At 41.7% G+C, this 17,834-nt stretch overlaps 1 protein-coding gene across 5 annotated transcripts in view; it reads left to right on the top strand.

Moving 5' to 3' along the window:
* Nucleotides 1-17,834, top strand: part of LOC143151865 (dystrophin, isoforms A/C/F/G/H) — a 741,778-nt gene that overhangs the window by 608,649 nt on the left and 115,295 nt on the right. The gene's annotated exons all lie outside the window — the stretch shown is intronic.

Here is a 17,834-nt window from a genome sequence, read left to right as displayed (position 1 = left end):
AACGCTCCCGAGCGTTGATCCTTCGGGCACGTGGGATCGATGGCAATCTCCCCGATACACCGGCTAGGCGCTCGAGGTGAAACGAAAGACCCGTAGGGAGGTGGGGAGTAAAGGCGTGGAGCGTGAAGGAGAGTCCAGGTGACTCGGTGACACCGCTCGAAATTTCTAATTTCCGGCTGGCTGGAGGCAGCAGCATGGCTACCGCCATCACCCACGGTGCTGGATTCAGGGCCGAAGCTCTCGAGCATCGTGTCACACCGAGGGAACGAAAGTCGACGAGAGACTCGCACTCAAGGCCACCGACTCTGTCTACCCCCCACTCCTCTCCCGGGAGAATGGTGGGGAGATTGGAGTGGAGTGGAGTGGGGGAGATGGGAGTCTTCGGTCCCGTTCAAAGTGAAATCCGAGAAACGAGATTTTCGCGGGAACAAAAGAAGCCACGAGGACGACACGGTCGTTGACTGGGAAGGAAATGGCGGTTCGAGCGATAGGGTCCTTCGAGGTGTATCGTCCTTCCCCCTCCCCTGTGTTTCCGGGTGTAGGTGCGATGGAAGGATCACGAGAATGTCGGAATGCTTTTAAATTGTTACTCCAACCGGTTGAAGGACGCTCGAGCCTCCCGGAGACGCTTCGAGAGAGAGAGAGAGGCTTTCCCGATGCTAACTATTTTTTTACTTTGTGGTAAAAAATAGGTTTTCCTTGGAGCATTTTCCATGTTCGTTTACCTATTGTGTATCCCGTGTTCCATTCACGGATTGTTTGAAAGATCTTCTTATGTATTATCGGAATTGGAGTATCGTGTGATTGTCAAAGTACAAAACACGGATGAAGTGTGCTGTCATTTTTTATACCTTTTTCGTAATTTTTCGAAGAAATATACTCAGGACTAATTTAGTGGATTAGTCCGGGCCGGAATACTCCCCGCTCGTAAGAGTAATTGTATCCTACAAATAAACAAAGATTCCGTGGCAGTTTACGTACATTCGATGTAATTTTTAATTTCTGCAACTGGTCAATGAATAAAAGACTGCTTCGAGCACTGTTCTTGTTAAACTTGTTTCGTTCCACCTCAGTTTATAATATTTCTCACCGGACAAAATATTTCTGGAAGCTCACGTTACTGTTTCTTCTCCCTTCACTCTGTACATTGCACAACTGTCTCGCTATTGTTAGACACTTCCATGTGTCAATATCCAATAGGACACGTGGTAACTTGCGAACTGTATCGTGACTTTTCCACTTCGTCGTGGTATTTTCGTACGACGACGAACGAGAGTACGAGCATCACGAGGAAACGACAATTTCGTGATTCAATGGTACGCTCGGTTGAAAGATTTGCGTTGAAATATTCTCCGCGGTGTAGGGCGCGGAAGGGACGAGGAATCTGATATCGAACACGCGAAACGTCCGAGAAAATGGTGTCTTCCGCGTATGTACTCGAGCGTTTAAGGGGACACGCCGGCTTCAAAAGGGGAGCACCGGGCGCGCGTTGATAAAAAATGAAAGAATGGTTTTGTGCCCGGGAGGTGAGGTCTCGATGGCTCAAAGGGAAATCTGAAATGAGTTTCTCTCGGGACAAAAGATCCGTTCGCGGCGCACAGGAGAGAGGCGGGAGCGGGGGGCAGAGCCGCGTTCGGTCACTGGGTCGTCGCGATCTCGCGATTTTAATTCAATATTCAAAACGCTCTGTGAAAAGAGGCTCTTCCTCTTGCTCTATTCTGCCGTCGCGCTTCTTGAAACGTGGAACTACCACGGGATTCGAAACCCTTCCCGCATACTCGAACCGTGCAGCCTTACGAGGGGGTGTATGAAAAGATCGCGGTCTCGCATAGAAAATAATTATTTTTTTTTTATTTTATTTCCCTTTTATTGTCCATAGCGATCTCTCTTAAGAGAGCTTGCCTTGTAACCTCGAGATAAGCAGTTCCCACATTACCCGAGCCGAACACGATGAACTCAGAACTCCGGTCTTTATTGTCGTTGAACACCAATAGAGTTTAGAAAAGATAACACCTCGGTTTACATTTTTTTCTTTTTTTTTTTGGAGTTTAAGGTCAATCTATTGGTGACATTTGTTTGTCACTTTTTATGTGCAGTAGATACTATATTAGGTTGTGCAGGTTTATATGTTCTTTAGGAACTCTACGACACTTGTACGTGACTGTACTTCCAGGAATGTGTTTGGCGAATTTTTAGTGTTGTGTTTTTTTTCCTTTTTCGTTGTACTTTCGGCAGATGGTTAGAAAATGTTCTACAGTTATTTGTACATTGCATAAGTCGCAGACATTTGGATTTGATTTTGTTATGAGGTGTTTATGGATGAGATTTATGTGTCGAATTTTAAGTCTCGTTACAACTCGTTACAACTGATTGATCATTTTTATTTAACAATATTCTTTTCGGTTTTGACGTTTTCCATTTTTCGTTACAAGCTTTTTTTATGGTATGGTAGGCCTTTGCCATAGACTCGTACGTGGTTTGTGTCGATATCGTTGTTTATTGCCTGTTTTACGACTACATCAGCCTCTTCATTTCCTGTGATGTCAACGTATGGGGGACCCATGAGTATAAAATATGTTTCAGATGGTCTTTTAGTATTTCTATCAGTTCTGATTCTCTGTATAAGTATGTTTTCGCTTTCTGACTTGCACAACGCTGAAACGACTTTTGATGTCAGTAAGGATAATGAATTTATCGCGTGTCGTTCTTCTTATGTGTGTCAGAGCTTGTAAAATGACGTAAGTTTCACTGGACATCGTCGTTTACATCGTTCTTTTGAAAACTAACACAAATTTTGCTCTCTGAAATAAATTCTTCTTAATGATCCTTAACTACTCTACCGATCTTAAAATGGCTAACAAAGGCATTCTCTCGATTATATATTTCTAGTTACTTCAAATATTCGTTATTAAATATCGTTATGCGATCACGTTATGTTGTTAAATTTTATTTAAATACTTTCTGTAAAAAACGAAAGAATTCTTCTTCGTAGAGTAGAACTAACAACAGTGAAAAAATCAAGGATTGGTTTCTCCGGAGAAGATTACGAACCAAATGAAATATCTTTATTATACGTATGAAGATAGATAAAAAAAATAGAAGACGTTTGAGTTACTAGTTACATCTATCGTGTGTTATATAAACGTGCTTCTATGCACGCGTCGATGGAACTTATTTTTATTTTCGTAACTAATTTATTTTTAATGCAGTAATCGTTACGAACCAATCTTCCCAACGTTGATGCACAAAGCAGTTCGTTCGAGGTCTAGGTTAGATTTGGAGTAATTCTTGTTGGGTGGCCATTGTAATATGCCGTAGTCTGGAACAGCTTTGAAAGAGGGATTAAGAGGGATAGCTTACTGCGCACCATTTATAAACCCGCTCCTACAACGTTTGGAAGCTTGAAGCTTATATCTTTGACACTATTCCGAACCTTCCTTAATTAGAGAAACTCCCTTGATCCGTCTTTGCCAGGAAGATACAGTAGATTGTACATTTTTATTTTTAGCGTTTGACCAGCGTAGCGACTGACTTGACCTAGACTTAGGTTATTCTTAGATTCCTCGCAATGAATAAGACGAGAGAGTTGTCAATGTTTGATTTACCCTCGGCCACTGTGCTCGTATTTTGTGCAATTTTTGAGCTCAGAGGTGGACTCGCCAGACGTGTCGAAATCGTAGTTTAAATACACTCGGTCCCGTTTGCGCGCGGAAACTTCTTTGAAAATTCCTTCGAGAAGTATTAGAACTTGGAATTAAATCGTTCGAACTGTATAAAATATCCGAATCCTCGAAACGAACCGTTTGAAACTTCTGAAAGCCTTTCAACTTTCGAAAATTGGACATCTACATTCGCAAAGTTCCATTTCCGCGTGAAGAAACGATGGTACATCTGAATTTTGTGCATCCCGGATCTATGAAGGGAAGTTATCGAAATTAATAATTTCGTATCACGACTTTTGAACATCGAAGCGAACTCCTCGTTCGTAAAGTTTCATTTTCATTTACAGAAATCATCGAATCTTAAATTCGTTGAACGCAAGATCTACACGAGCAATTAAAACGAATTGTTTCGTATTACGAGCGGAGTAACTTTCATCCGAACCTTCAGGTTCGTAAAGTTCAATTTTCACGTACATAAACGATAGAACTTTGAATTGTACAATCCCAGATCTATGGAGGCGTTCGAAACGAATTGTTTCGTACCACGAAGTAACTTCGAGCCAAACACTTGTGTTCGTCTAACTTTCCAGCTCGACTCATTGATATCTCGTAATTATAATTTTACGTTCCCTGGAAACTTATAATTGCGTGAACCATCGAAACTAACTCGTGACCGACCTGGTAAAAAATTCTCGATTGTGAACCATCTCTGTGTACATTTCCACGGTAAAAATGTCGATTTAACGAGTACACTTAATAACAAAGTGGATCCGTGCTGTTTGAAAACTTATAAATGGAATGTGAATTCAAAAACTCTGATTAGATCTGAAAAATCAGCTTCTGTATAAACCCAATGGTACTGAAATATGTATTCGAAATTTCAGAGTATTCCAATTCTTTTTCAACGAACTCGATTCGATTCGACCAAGTTCAAGCTCCTGAAGAAACACATATTTATATAAGTGAGAACACGTCGAGTAAAAAATGTTCAGCTCTCGATGCTCCACCATTCTGTTACGAAAAGTCTCGAGAAAAGTGACATTAAAAAAAAAAAAAAAATTGGAACCTTCGAGACTTGATTTTCTCATGGACAAAAAAATTTCTCTACATACTCGCCCTTATGCTCTACGTGCACACACACTTTCATGAAAATCAGTCTTACAGATAAGAAGAATTTCCTGATATACTATACACGATCTTCAGTACCCAATGTACAAGGCAGAGTTTGCTATTATGACGAGTTTAGTAACCTTCTAACCTTCCAAGATGAAACGCTCTCCCTTCCCTTTCCTATTTTCACTCGCTCCTTTTCATCTCGCTCCAATACCATCGATCCAACTTAAAAACGACACGATTCACGTCGAACTTTCGCAGAGCGTACCATGCGACCGTTACACCGCCAAAAATGTCGAGCGTTCGCTAGGCGGTAAGTAAATGCAAATTAAATACGAGTTAGGAACGCCACTTCTTCATTATCGTAGCCACCGACACGATTTTCCACGACCGATTAACCATACTTTCCGCATTGATCGACATCGATCACGCCCGATTACCGAATTACCCATTGGGTTCGCAAAAAGTATGAAATATCGTCGACGGAGCAGCTAGAGAGAAAAAAGGGGGGATGGAGGGGCGGGGGGGGGGGGCACGCGTGCACGTTAATTGTCGGATTAAACGAATTCCGATAAATTAGCAGGATTATAAATACAGCGTGTCGTGCCTCGATATATAAAGCGCGGATTGGCCCGGTAGCGGGCGCGATTATCGATTTCGTCGTTCGTCGGCGACGCGTCATCGATGCGAATCAACGCGGTCGATGATGATTGGAAAAAGGCAAATTATCGGTACGCGGAGTTAAATGTCGACGGAAACGACGCCGGTAAACAGGGGGTATTTGCGTTCTCATTAGGAAAGGCCGCAAACCGATCCCGATGAATTCGACCTGCAGTCGGTACGCCGGGCCAAGTGGATCGATCGCGCCACTGGATATAATCGATACCGCTGATACGCCGGATCCGGCCAGGAAGTGCACTCGAAGGCGAGATATCGGTCCAGATGTACGCTAATGAGACCGCGATCGGTGGATTAATGGGGGTTATCGCGTCAACCGTGGACATCGGTTTTTCCACACGCGGCTGGATGCTTCATTTGACGGAAAAATTACCCTACCTGGGTGGAAACAACGGAGAGTGTACGCGCGAAGTTTGAAATTGTAGCGTTCGATGGTTTTTCTTTTTGGGAAAAAATTGTCAAATATTGTGGATGGGGCCTACGAGCTTGAGGGGTCTTTTAATCGAGAATTTTGAAAGAAACGTTTCTTTGTCAATTTTTGGAATCATGGCTTTTGGACACTTTTTGCAATAGATTTATTTGTACGTGTTTATAGAAAAAATAGGTATCGTTTTTCGCGTAGAAATGTTAATTCGTTGAAGGAATGGGTAACCCGAAAGACTTCGGAGAGATAAATGATGAAAATAGTGCATCGTTTTCTTTGGTTTGTAATGGTAAATTTGTAATATAAATTTAACTTACGTTAGTACACGGACCGTTGATTATTAATCATTGAATAGCATATATTAGTGCATGCATGGAGCAGTGATTATTAATTATTAAGTATCAGATGTTAGTATATACACGGAGCAGTAGTGATTAATTATTAAGTTCCATATATTAGTATGTGACACGGTAATTGTTAATTATTAAGCACCATATATTAGTACACCAAGCAGTGTTTATTAATTATGAAATATCATGTATTAATACACGATGCAGTAATTTGCATTTCGGTGTATTTTTGAAAATACCCGTATAACGAGAAGACTTTTCAGAAATTAAAATCTGTTAAATTCTAACCATTTGTCTGGAGATTATTCATACCTTAGGAAATCGTTTTCTTGTTCGCACTCGCGTTGAAAGAAATTGTCATCAAAACCCGATGAACTCTGTACCGTGCAAATCTATAATTTTGGAAGTATTCCAAATCTTAATACCTACGATTATAATACTATAATCTCGATACACAATCTTGGGGCGATAAAAACGTAATAAACACCCTCGAGAATACGATTAATTCTTTTAAATCTATTAAGAAATATTAGATAAGGTCCAAAAAAAAAATAATAAAAATGAATGCGCTTTCGTACGAAGTGGAACTTAATGTCGTTCAATTCCGAACGAAAGCCGAGGAAACGTGAATTAGTAAGCGGGAGAAAAGGTTTGGAATTCTCGAATCAAGCTGGTGATTCGGATAAATGCATTCTCCTTTCTGTTCCCAAATGCAATTCGACGCGAGGGATCGCGATGAGTTCGAGTAGGATCTGTATGTTATTTCAGTGCGACGGTGTGCCCGTTTTCGCGAAGATTCGGATTTTCAACGACAGAACCGAGCATTCGTTCCGATCGAAATGAACTGGAAGCTTATTGGGTTACACCGAACCTAGAACAAAGTCTGGCCGAACGTACACTGCGCTAATTCTATTGGCTTGTCCCGCGGTATGTACACAGCCAGCAAGACCACTGTGCGCACTGGTCGATTTGCGGTAACAATAGTATTGTTTTTCGCGGCTAAAGTTGCTCAACCTCGTACAAACGAAGATTGAACTTGGAGAATTATTTCTTTTTTTTCTTTCTTTCTTTTTCCTTCTTTTACAGAGCTCTGGAACAAGTCGGTGAAAAACCGTACGAGCGTAAGCCGATTTTGAAAACTGTATTTCCTTTATCCGGTATTAAGGATTTATTTATATAGGACGCGCGAGATTTAACTGTGAAACTTCGCGACACAATGGAATCTCTCTTCGATTTTACGGTTCTGTAGAATTCTCTACTGTGTGTTCCTTCGGTGATTGCTTTCGCGAAACTTTGCCCGGACGAAAGAACAATTTTCAACCGCGGCCGTGCACGTGTAAACTTCATCGTTCCGCGGTATACAATTTCGTAATTGCATCGGAACGTTGTGTGTCGTAGCGCGGGAAATTTTTTTTATCGAACTGTTGGCACATTATTGTCACCGCGAGCTATCAATTTTATGGGATCGTGATTGATCCCCTGTTCGCGTCCCGGTTGGTTATAAACGTGCCTTCATAGGAGCCCGGACGTTAAAGCGGTTTCGGAAATCCATTAATCGGAGCACGCTTTATCTGTCTAATTTGGTACACGGACACAGTCGTAAAGGAGGCCAGTTATTAAATTAAAGGACCGCGTAAAACGAACGGATTTCAGCCGTGTGCAAAAGTTTATCGGGCATATAACGCCCGAACACCATAAAACCCCCGCTATTGCTATAGCCGGAATAATGGGGTAAGCAGAGTAGGGTTAATTTTATTTAAGCTTCGTTCCCCTACCCTCCGAAACTACGTTGCGATCGTTCGATCCTGTTTCCATGGATAGAGAGTCGATGATCGAGAGTAGCTGACTCCGGTTTATAAACCACAAAATCGGAGCAATCGTAGCAATCGCTGTTAGCGATGAAATCGACCGACAGTCAAATGCAATTCAATGTTTTACGGTTTAATAAAATCACGAGGTACGTCGACTTGTTTTCAAAACTAGTATCTTGTTCTCTTTTACGGACCTACTTAATTCTTAACGACTACTCGCAAGGGGTAGCATGTTGGTACATAATGTAGACAGTTCGATGTTAAAGTATTTATGATAATATTATTTTTCAGACGGCTGTGTGTACCGTTTCACTATTTTAAAATCTCTTCGATTTTAATACAATCTTGAATACACGGAACGAAATAACCCATTGAAGATCGACGACTATCGTTCTAGAAATTCTAACGTTTAAATTGCAATGTTGGTGCGCTCTTTTTCATACTTCGCGCTGCATCTTCGCGAGATTGTCGTCAATGAATTGGCCAAGTTCCCCCGATGAAAATAAACCCAAACACGACCCCGTTCCAACCACTTTCAATTTCGCGTGATTCCAAATTTTTTTTACAAAACCAAATTACGTTCAACCGAAAATTCTCCGAATGGTATCGTGTTTGGACTCGTTTCAACCGGGAGAACATGACCAATCCATTTGTAGTACACTCGAGAAGATATAAAACCAGTCGGAAGACGATTTTTAACATCTACGCGAAACAATAGTTTTATTCCTCGCGACCGTAATAAACGCTCTAATTTTCGTCGCAAATCACAACGATTCGTTAGTTGGAGAACGTTTCGGGGCTCTCGCGAGAACATGGACGATCCTCGCGATGGTCATCGATGAATTTAAAACGGATTCGTGATACCAAGGGGGGCAAAGGGGTTGCAGTTGCGCGACAAGCTCCGCTCGGCGGTCGAGTTTTCGCAGAAGGAGGCGGAACGTTAATAGTCGCGTTGTTGTTGTTTATCGCGGAAGTTTGGATCGGTTTTGCCGCGATGACGAGCCCGACCTTGCCTCGGATTGGAATTGCGCCGTTAAATTGTTCCCCGGAGTGGAATTATAACGCTCCGCCCGTTCGTGGCAATTCCATTTGCCAACTTTATTGCGTTAACCGGTAGGACGAGTCCGTGGGTACCAAGGACGTCTCGGTGGGGAAGAACCACCGGCGAGGCGATAGATCAAAAGGCTTTGTCGTGGAAAAGAGCTCGATGGTCCTCTCTCTCTCTCACTCTCAACCGATTCTGTGCGAAGAGTCGATTACCGCCACGTTTCTGCTACCCTCTCCCTTGCAATTTGTCCACGGGGATGGGATCGAGAACGACCGTTTCGTATACGCGAATCGAGACGATCGCGAGACCGAATGGAACAGAGTGGAGTCTAAGTCTGTCTAGGAGGACAACTCGAGGAGAAAAATCCTTAACAATGTAAACCGGGAAAGGAGGGACTCGTGGAAACAAGTCGACCGAGAATTAACACTTTACCTTAACACTTTACCGGCTGGTAGTCTACTAAACGGCTTCTTACCGATAAAAGTAACCTGTTAATAGCCTAATAACCTAATAACGAACAATACACGTAGTATCAAAGTACAAAAGTGTGCTTTGATATTTCTACAGGTGTAAGGAAAAGTATGTACACATTACCACGCGACTAAGTCGTAACAGAGCCGATGTTAGGATGTATTTGCGAGCAAGTGATCATTGAGAAGTGTATAGGATGTTCAAGCTGTACCAGTCGGTAAAGTGTTAATTTACACCGGGCAGAAAGTAGAGCGTCTCTCGGACAGGGTGAAACCGAACCGCGATCTCGAAGAACGAACTCGAACGACTAGACCTCGATACTCGTAGTGTCGACTCGAGAATGTAGGTCGTCGGTGTCGCGTGACTCGATAATAGCAAAGCTTGGAAGGGGGAGTATGGAAATAACGACACGTGAAACGATGGATTTCTGAATGGGCGAGACTCCCCCTTTAATTACGAAATTTTGTCTTGGAGGATAAACACACCGAAAGTGGGACTCTTTGAGCGTTTTAACACTAGAATCACCAACTTCGAACGTATTTTGTAACAATCCAAATACGTATTTTTGAAATTGGATGACGAAAGGGCAAATTTACGAGTACCATTAGTTGTCTATGATTAAGTAATCTTAAAAAGAAGTTTGAAACAGGTATAATTAACCCCTTTGATGGTTCTAGTGTTAATATCTGCGAGATCGTTCAATGTCATCGAGAATGAAAAGAAGAGTTAAGATTGATTGGTGGCCCAAAGAGCTACCTTTCTTGTTCGAAATTGATTACCATGAGTTTCGAGAACTTTACGAGGAACTTGATCCCTCGGTCTACGATTTAAGTTTCGATAAGGTGTGTCATAATCAACAGAAAAGTTGATCGCAAAGCTCACTGTCCTCGTGAGCGCTAATTTTCTTTCTAAAGGCATTATATTAGAGTTTCTTTCTAATATTTTCCAGGAAAAATTATTTCCTTGGCGAAGGGGTTAATATACATCTCGTCTATTTTAAATTGGAAATGAAAACACTTCTTCCATAGAGTTTTAAGTAAATTAAAGATGAATTGAAACTAGAGTCAAAGTATCTAAGTTTCCTATCTGTATCGGTATATTGTTCTTGTACTGTGTCGATAAGCAAGACATCGAATTCAAATGGAAAAAAGCAAAACAAACTGGTAATTGTTATGGTTCGATATTCTTCTCAAGACAGATTCTCTGTTGTGTAATAATTATCAATTGTTTCGTCTAGCTTCGCGGGGTATTGTTTGGGGAAAGTTCTGGGAAACTTGGTCAACAATTATGAAAAGACTGAAAAGCTGAATGGTAACGCATCTGAAGCGGTAATCCAGCTGTATTTTGAATAAATAAATTTCATTCTTGTTTCGACGAGACAGAGACCCAGCGGTAGACAGTTCCGTTTGATTGTTTCGTTGCGAACCAAAGAACGTTTTAAAGCTCGTCATCGTCAGCCTAGACTGTCCGCGAGTCGCTCGAGTCTTTTTACGAGATTTAAATTTTTTTTTAAATTCATTACTGCCGTTATCTGGGCTTGGCTTGAAAGCTTGATTTAAGCGGGAAGCGATATAGCTGGTGGAAACTGGCAGAAGAGAATCTCTTTGTGCGGTTCCCTCGATAAAAGCTGCGCTAACTTTTTAATCCGCATTGTAAATTATATTAAGATCTCGTTGATGTTCCTAGGCGTTTGAAAAACGTCGTAACCACGCGTGCTCGTTACACGATACATTTCGCATTGTTTACTTGGATAACCCGGTGTTTAAAACTTTTGTAAAATAAAAGAAAATTTAGTTTCGGGTACTCCATTCGAGTTACTTGCTTCGTTAAACTTTTTTTGGTCGTTGTTCTAAGACGAATAATTTACATCCTACTCTAAATTAAAAATTCTTTACGCAGAATAAGGAACCAATCGATAATCTCGGAGGAAATCGTTCAATATCTCTAAGCAAGTAAAATTGGCGAGTAAATAACGAATACTAACGTTTCATCGTTTAAAGTAACATTTAACGGGTGTTTGACGATAATCGTTTACACGAGGAATACGAAGAAATATATACAGTTTAAACGTCACGTTTCTCATCGTAATTTCCTCGTAATCCTCGGTTGTTCGAAGAAGGAACACCTGTCTTCCACGGGAAATCCTCGAGAACGATCCATTCGATAAAAAGCTTGAAACTATATTCGACAGCGCATCATCCTGTGAATCTTTCTCCCCTTAATAAATTATCGTACTCTCAAATCGAAACGAGGATCAACGTTGCCTCCCGGGCCGTAAAATATGACAGAGAGATTTAGGGGAGCGTGACAGAAATTTTTTAAAGGGGTTCGTTAATGCGAGAGATTAGAGGTGCACGTTCGTTCCGTGGGTGAAAAAAAAATGAAAAAAAATAAAAAAAATATTCAACGCTCCAATGGGAAGTCGGCTTATCCGAAATCGTTCCAACGACCAGCCCAGTATTTCCGTTTGGCACGTTCCGCCGTGGAATATTTTGTTTCCACGCGTCCGTTTCGCCGTTTTAATTATTCCGAATCTCCGCGCGGAGAATCGGGACCATAATCAAAACTTTCGTCCTTGTCGCGTTATCGTTCGCCGAGGTCCCGCGCGATCCAATCGTACTCTTTATTTTCCTCGTCGGTTTTGGATTTTAGGGGACGTCAATATTTCCCTCCCCCTTCGTTGGATGTAATCCAAAAATCTGCGGGCTTTGTTACTGTATTAAAAAAAAAAAAAAGGAAGAAAAAAAAAATACTCATAGACCGGTATTAACGTTTCCCAATTTATTTTTCCCCCGGTCAGAACCGTCCAATCTCTTCCACGGTGGGAATAATTTAGGCGCGATACATAATTTTGTTTCACCTATACGGACCGTACGCGTCATAAAGTTGCTCGACGTCGAGTGGAAAATTAAAAATGCTCAATTTTCGGCCACGGTGTTGGGAACATTTTTGTCGATGATTTTCAAAGGCTTTGTTATTAGCTTTTAGAAGATTATTTCGACCGCGTGTCCGGTGCCTCTATTTAAAAAATTTCGATCAAATCTGTTCAACCATTTTCAATGTTGCATTAATGATGCAGTATTTATAAAGCGATACAAAATTGCAAGTGAAACGAATTAGATACTTCTTCGTTGTTTTTTCTATAATTTAATCAATCGCTTCTCGACACCGATAATTTCGAGAAAATTCCAGCGAGAAATAAACAGAGAATTCGCTAAAAGATGTTCAGTTACGAAACACGAAACGATTCGTCGCTTTCACGTTCACGGAGATCGTAGACAACCGCTTTGGATGTGTTTTAAAACATCATCGCGATATCGTCGATGTTTCGCCGACGAATCGGAGGGAAACTGTATTATCGTGCACGTACAATGTTCTCTTAAAAGAATTTCGTTTCCCGCTCGGAATAGAAAACGTTTCCTGCTCGCTACGTTACCGAGAGAATTTCTCTGTGATTTATGTTACATTAGATCGGTGCGTCGCAAAGACCGAGTAAGAGGAGTGTATTCAACGTTTCTCGGGACACGGGGCGTGACGGTATTCGTGGACTCGTCCAATTGAAATGCGATCTCACGAACACGAAATATACAGGGTGTTCCTGAAAGAAACGACCACATTTTGACAATACATTCTACTCGTCACGGTGACAAAGGAACATCGTAACGTAAATTCTCGAATGATTTGTTTTCAGGGTATGACAGCACTTCAAAGTTTCTCGTTAAAAGAAATGTTCAGAGGAAAGAAAACATAAGTAAACTCGAATAGTGAACTTGAATAATAGTTGTCACGTAAGGATAAAAGTGACCAGTGTTTGCGACTAGAAATTGACACTGAAATGGCAAATATCAATTCGAAGTATTTATTACGAAAGTTCGTCAAGTTTCTGGCTAATCACGAATTAATATATTAATGGTTGGCACATCGATAACAGTATGGTACGTCTTGGAAGTTTCGATCACGAAATGTAATGCGAGACTCGCTCTGTATTGCTCTGTCTCGCTCACTCTCGTTGCATCCCACTCACTTTCCTCGCTGGATGGTACACACGAGTCTTGGTCTTCGAGATAGAAATCGCTACTCGCCCTGCTTTCGAGCGAACCCGATTTTATCGCTTGAAAGCGGGACTTACTGTGGGATTAGTGTTCGAGCGGATTAGAGTTATATTTATGTTTTTAACGTTTCGTTCGAAGCCTTGAAACGTTGCATCGTGGAACACCATCTACTCGATCCACACTATCGCTTGAAAGTGTACAATCGTGCGTCCTGTGCGACAAAAATTTATTTTTATTTATCGTTAACCCTTTGAAAATAATAATCCTTTCGTATTATTTCGTAAGACGCGTATATAACAACTGGACGAATACTTCTAAGCGGTAGTGTATGTTTATACGATGTTGGCTCGATTCAAATATGAATGATGTTAAAAAAATAACACCTAGAAAGAATTATTTATTACAATACCTACGATCCCTATTATCGAATAATTTCCATTACGAACGAATCGAAAACATTGTAATATCCGCATTAGAGTATTCGAATCGATTCGTTTCGAAATTGTTTCTTCGATACATTCACGAATCAACGAACCAGTTTTTTAGGAACACCCTGTACACTCTTTCCGTTAAAGATCTCTCTGTTCGTGTCAGTCGCGAGACGACCTGTGCACGAACGTTCTCCGTAAGTATTTTTCCAACTGCAATTCTCTAGCGCAAACACGGATTACGTTGATGTTCCATTAACCCCGAGGAACATCCGTTGTCCCGGTGGTAATCAGGGTACGCCGAACTTGGAGCAATTAATCGTTCGACGACCACATCGATTAAACAGCCGACATCGTCGCTATCGATCGGGGGACTATTTGTTTCCGGGGGACGGAAGGATCGTCGACCGAAAATCAACACCACCGTTTTTATAAACCCTCTAGATTAAGTTAATCGCCTTTTTCAACGAGTCGATTTAGAAATTCTAATACGAGTGGTGCGGCCACCGGCCATTTGGATTATCGAGCTTTGCTTCCGAAGAGGAAATTCATTGAAACTCGATGTCGTTGATTTAAGAGTCTCGTGGATGTCGATCGACATTAGAACCGAATGAATGGTCGGTATAAAAATTTTAACAATCGTCCGAATAACAATTATTTGGAATATTTATACCATATTATATCTAGATAATAGATTTTATCTAGATAAAATTCTTACATAGAATCGTATTTCAAGTAACGAATAAACAACCCTTGATTGGTTAAAGTTTCCAATTTGAATTACGAAATTAAATTATATTTCACATCGAACCAATTGAAGATTCTCTGAATCGTATTATTTATACCTTCTAATATCCGATCAGGTTCGTATCACGGTGATCAAAGATGGATAAAATTCTTACCTAGATAAAACTTTCCAATAACGAACGAATGACAAACAACAGTCGATTCCGTTGTTCGTTCAGTAATCGTAAAATAAAATTATATTTCACGTTCAACGAACGAAAGTTCGCCCCGTGTAAACCTTCCAAATAAATCTCTACTCGGTGTTTTTACTCGTCGTCCATTATTCGGATACGAGTTTACTCGCCACTGGTCCAAACACACACGACGAGAACCGAGAATAATGTAACGCTTCGTCCGAAAAGAACAATATTTAAGATCTTCGTCGCAACGTTTCCCCCCCTTCGTCCCTCGAGGGACGAAATCGCGTACTTTGGAGATCGCTGCCGTGGAGCGAGCAAAGTAAAGACTGCGAGAAGATTGGATTCCAGGTTAGAAAAATAGTAGAAAAGGTAGTGGAATACGGTACGCTGGTACACTACCCTATTTACATCGCTTTCCAAACAGCTGACAGCGTCGGGTAGGTCGCGAGTTTCCCGACGACATCCAATTCGCATCGTTCCCGTCGTTTCGACCTCGAGACGAACCAACGTCTATCGAATTTTTACCAGAGGTCCACGTTTATATCCAGCGGGGGTGGGCTAGGGAAAAGTCGAAGCTATCCTTCTTAGCAGTATTCAGCACTCCGCCAACGATATATCCCGGTCTCCTTATCTCGCGGGAGAAGAAGACACAATGCCTTCGGGCGTGCACGTACATAAAGGGTGTCTCGAAAAAAATTCACCAACACGGTCCATAAAAATAAGACGTGAATTTTATACGAACATCCGTAAACGCTTTGCTCGAAAGTTGTGATAAAAATGTGAAACGCAAAAGGGAACGGGGAAGATCTCAACCCGAGAGAACCGTTCTGCTTAGAAATCGTGGAAAATATTAACGACACACCGGTGAAACGTATTTTAAAATAAAATTTACGTTACACGAAAATCGAACGAAACGAGAATAACGAAATACTCAACATCGTGCGTTTTGTCTCGCAGCGTGTGTAACATTTAATATTCTCAGACATATGATTTTTCAAAATTGATCCACTTCTTACACTTACAATTCTTCGTTCATTTTTCCCTCCGTTGTGTTTCAAGCTTTTCTCAATCGTCGATTAAAATGTTCGATGAAAGAAAAGAGAATATTTTTTATTGGATAACGATCTCTCACCGAGAGAATCGTTTCTGATCGAGAACTCATCGACGCGCGGACGACGCTCGTTCGGTCGCAAAATATACCAAGTGCGCGGTGAAATCCACGAAGGCACCCTGTATACTCGTCCGGAAGTATACGGGGCTGCTGCCTCGCGGAATTCCGCAGGACTTTCATCGACGTTACAATAACTGCAATATATCCGGCCGCGGGGCTGTTCCTTCGCGATACCAGACGGCGGGTCCGCGGCTTCCGTGGATGAAAAGGAGGGCTGCACGGGACGGGGATGAGAAGACAGGAGTTGGATGTCGGTGGTGTGAGGGACTCCTCGGTCGACGATGGTACAACAATGGCGGAATATAAATCTAAATCCCGAGCTCCATCCTTCCTGGCCCTCCTTGCCAGTTCCTCTCGCGCCTCGATCTTCGCTCCTTTCAATCCTTTCTATTTCTTTCTCTCCTTATTCATTCCGGCTGCCTATTTTCTTCGTCCTCCTTCCAACGGTCTCGCCCTACCCTCTCTCTTGCGTTTACATCGACGCTCATTTTTCTCGCACCACCCCCCTCCCCCCTCCATTGAGCCCCCTCAACTGCAACTTCTCCAATTTGATAAGTTCCTTTCGCCTCCTGGCCCGTTAAGCCTCTATGGAATATTTTTTATTTCCCCGTTACTTGTTTATTCCAGACTCCGCGCCGACTGTGCAAGTATCCTCTGGCCGTTCTCGTATTCCTCGCGTTACCTTTAATTGTGTTCTTTCTTTTCTTTTCATTTCTTCGGTGTTACCGCAACGTTTCCCTTCGAACGCAGTTTCGAGATCTCTGGCGTCTTGTACACTCTCCCATTCAGTTCTTTTTCCCCGGTTTTGTACTTGTACAGTTCACCTTGAATGTCCCCCGACTCTTTCCCTGGTGGAGAATGAGAGCCCCCTCTTAGATTTTTCACCTTCTTTCCACGTCCATGCGAATCTTTCTCCTTCGTACATTCAGCGCCCGGGTGCTTTCATTTTCTCCTTCTTTTTCACTTTCTTCCGAGAATAAATATTTCTTTGCCCCCCGGCGCGCCCCGTCGTCCTCCCCCCTTCCTCCCACTCTCTATCCTTTATCAGTATTTACGGCCAGACACACGCTCCGCGTCGTTTTCACGCTGACGCTTATAGTCGTCTGCGTTCCCTCGCTGGTCGTCTTCGCGTCTAATCCGCGTCTAATGGATGACGCCTCGCGTTCTCCACGGGTCGAGGGATTTTACTTCTACGTGTTGCGAATCGTGTCGATGGCACGTTGGACGAGAGTGATTTCAGTTATTAGGAGATAATTGGCGCCCGACGTCCGGCGTTCGAGTTACTTCAATCGATTTAATAACGACCAAGCGAGGAATGATTTCCTTCGTGGAATGTAGAGAGCGTGGAGAGAAACTTAACATATTGACTATGGAGTTTAATGGAAAATAAAATTGAAAATGATGAACGGTCAGAATTTGATTTGTGGAACATGTAACATTATTCAAATAGTACGAATATCTAGACGCTTCGATGGTATACAAAATATTCGAATAGTATTCGAATAGTCAAGTATTCAAATGGTTATTGAATAGTCAAGTATTCGAATGGTGATTGAATAGTCATGTATTCGAATAGTATTTGAACAGTATTCGAATTATATTCACCAAACATTTGAATCGAACAAATATTAGGATAATATTTTTTTATTTAATTTAATTATTAATCTTTCTTATTATCTTTCTTATAATAGAAAGATCTA

The sequence above is a fragment of the Ptiloglossa arizonensis genome, chromosome 10, assembly GCF_051014685.1.
Source record: "Ptiloglossa arizonensis isolate GNS036 chromosome 10, iyPtiAriz1_principal, whole genome shotgun sequence".
NCBI classification, from domain to species: domain Eukaryota; kingdom Metazoa; phylum Arthropoda; class Insecta; order Hymenoptera; family Colletidae; genus Ptiloglossa; species Ptiloglossa arizonensis.
This window is presented reverse-complemented; position numbering and strand designations above follow the sequence as displayed.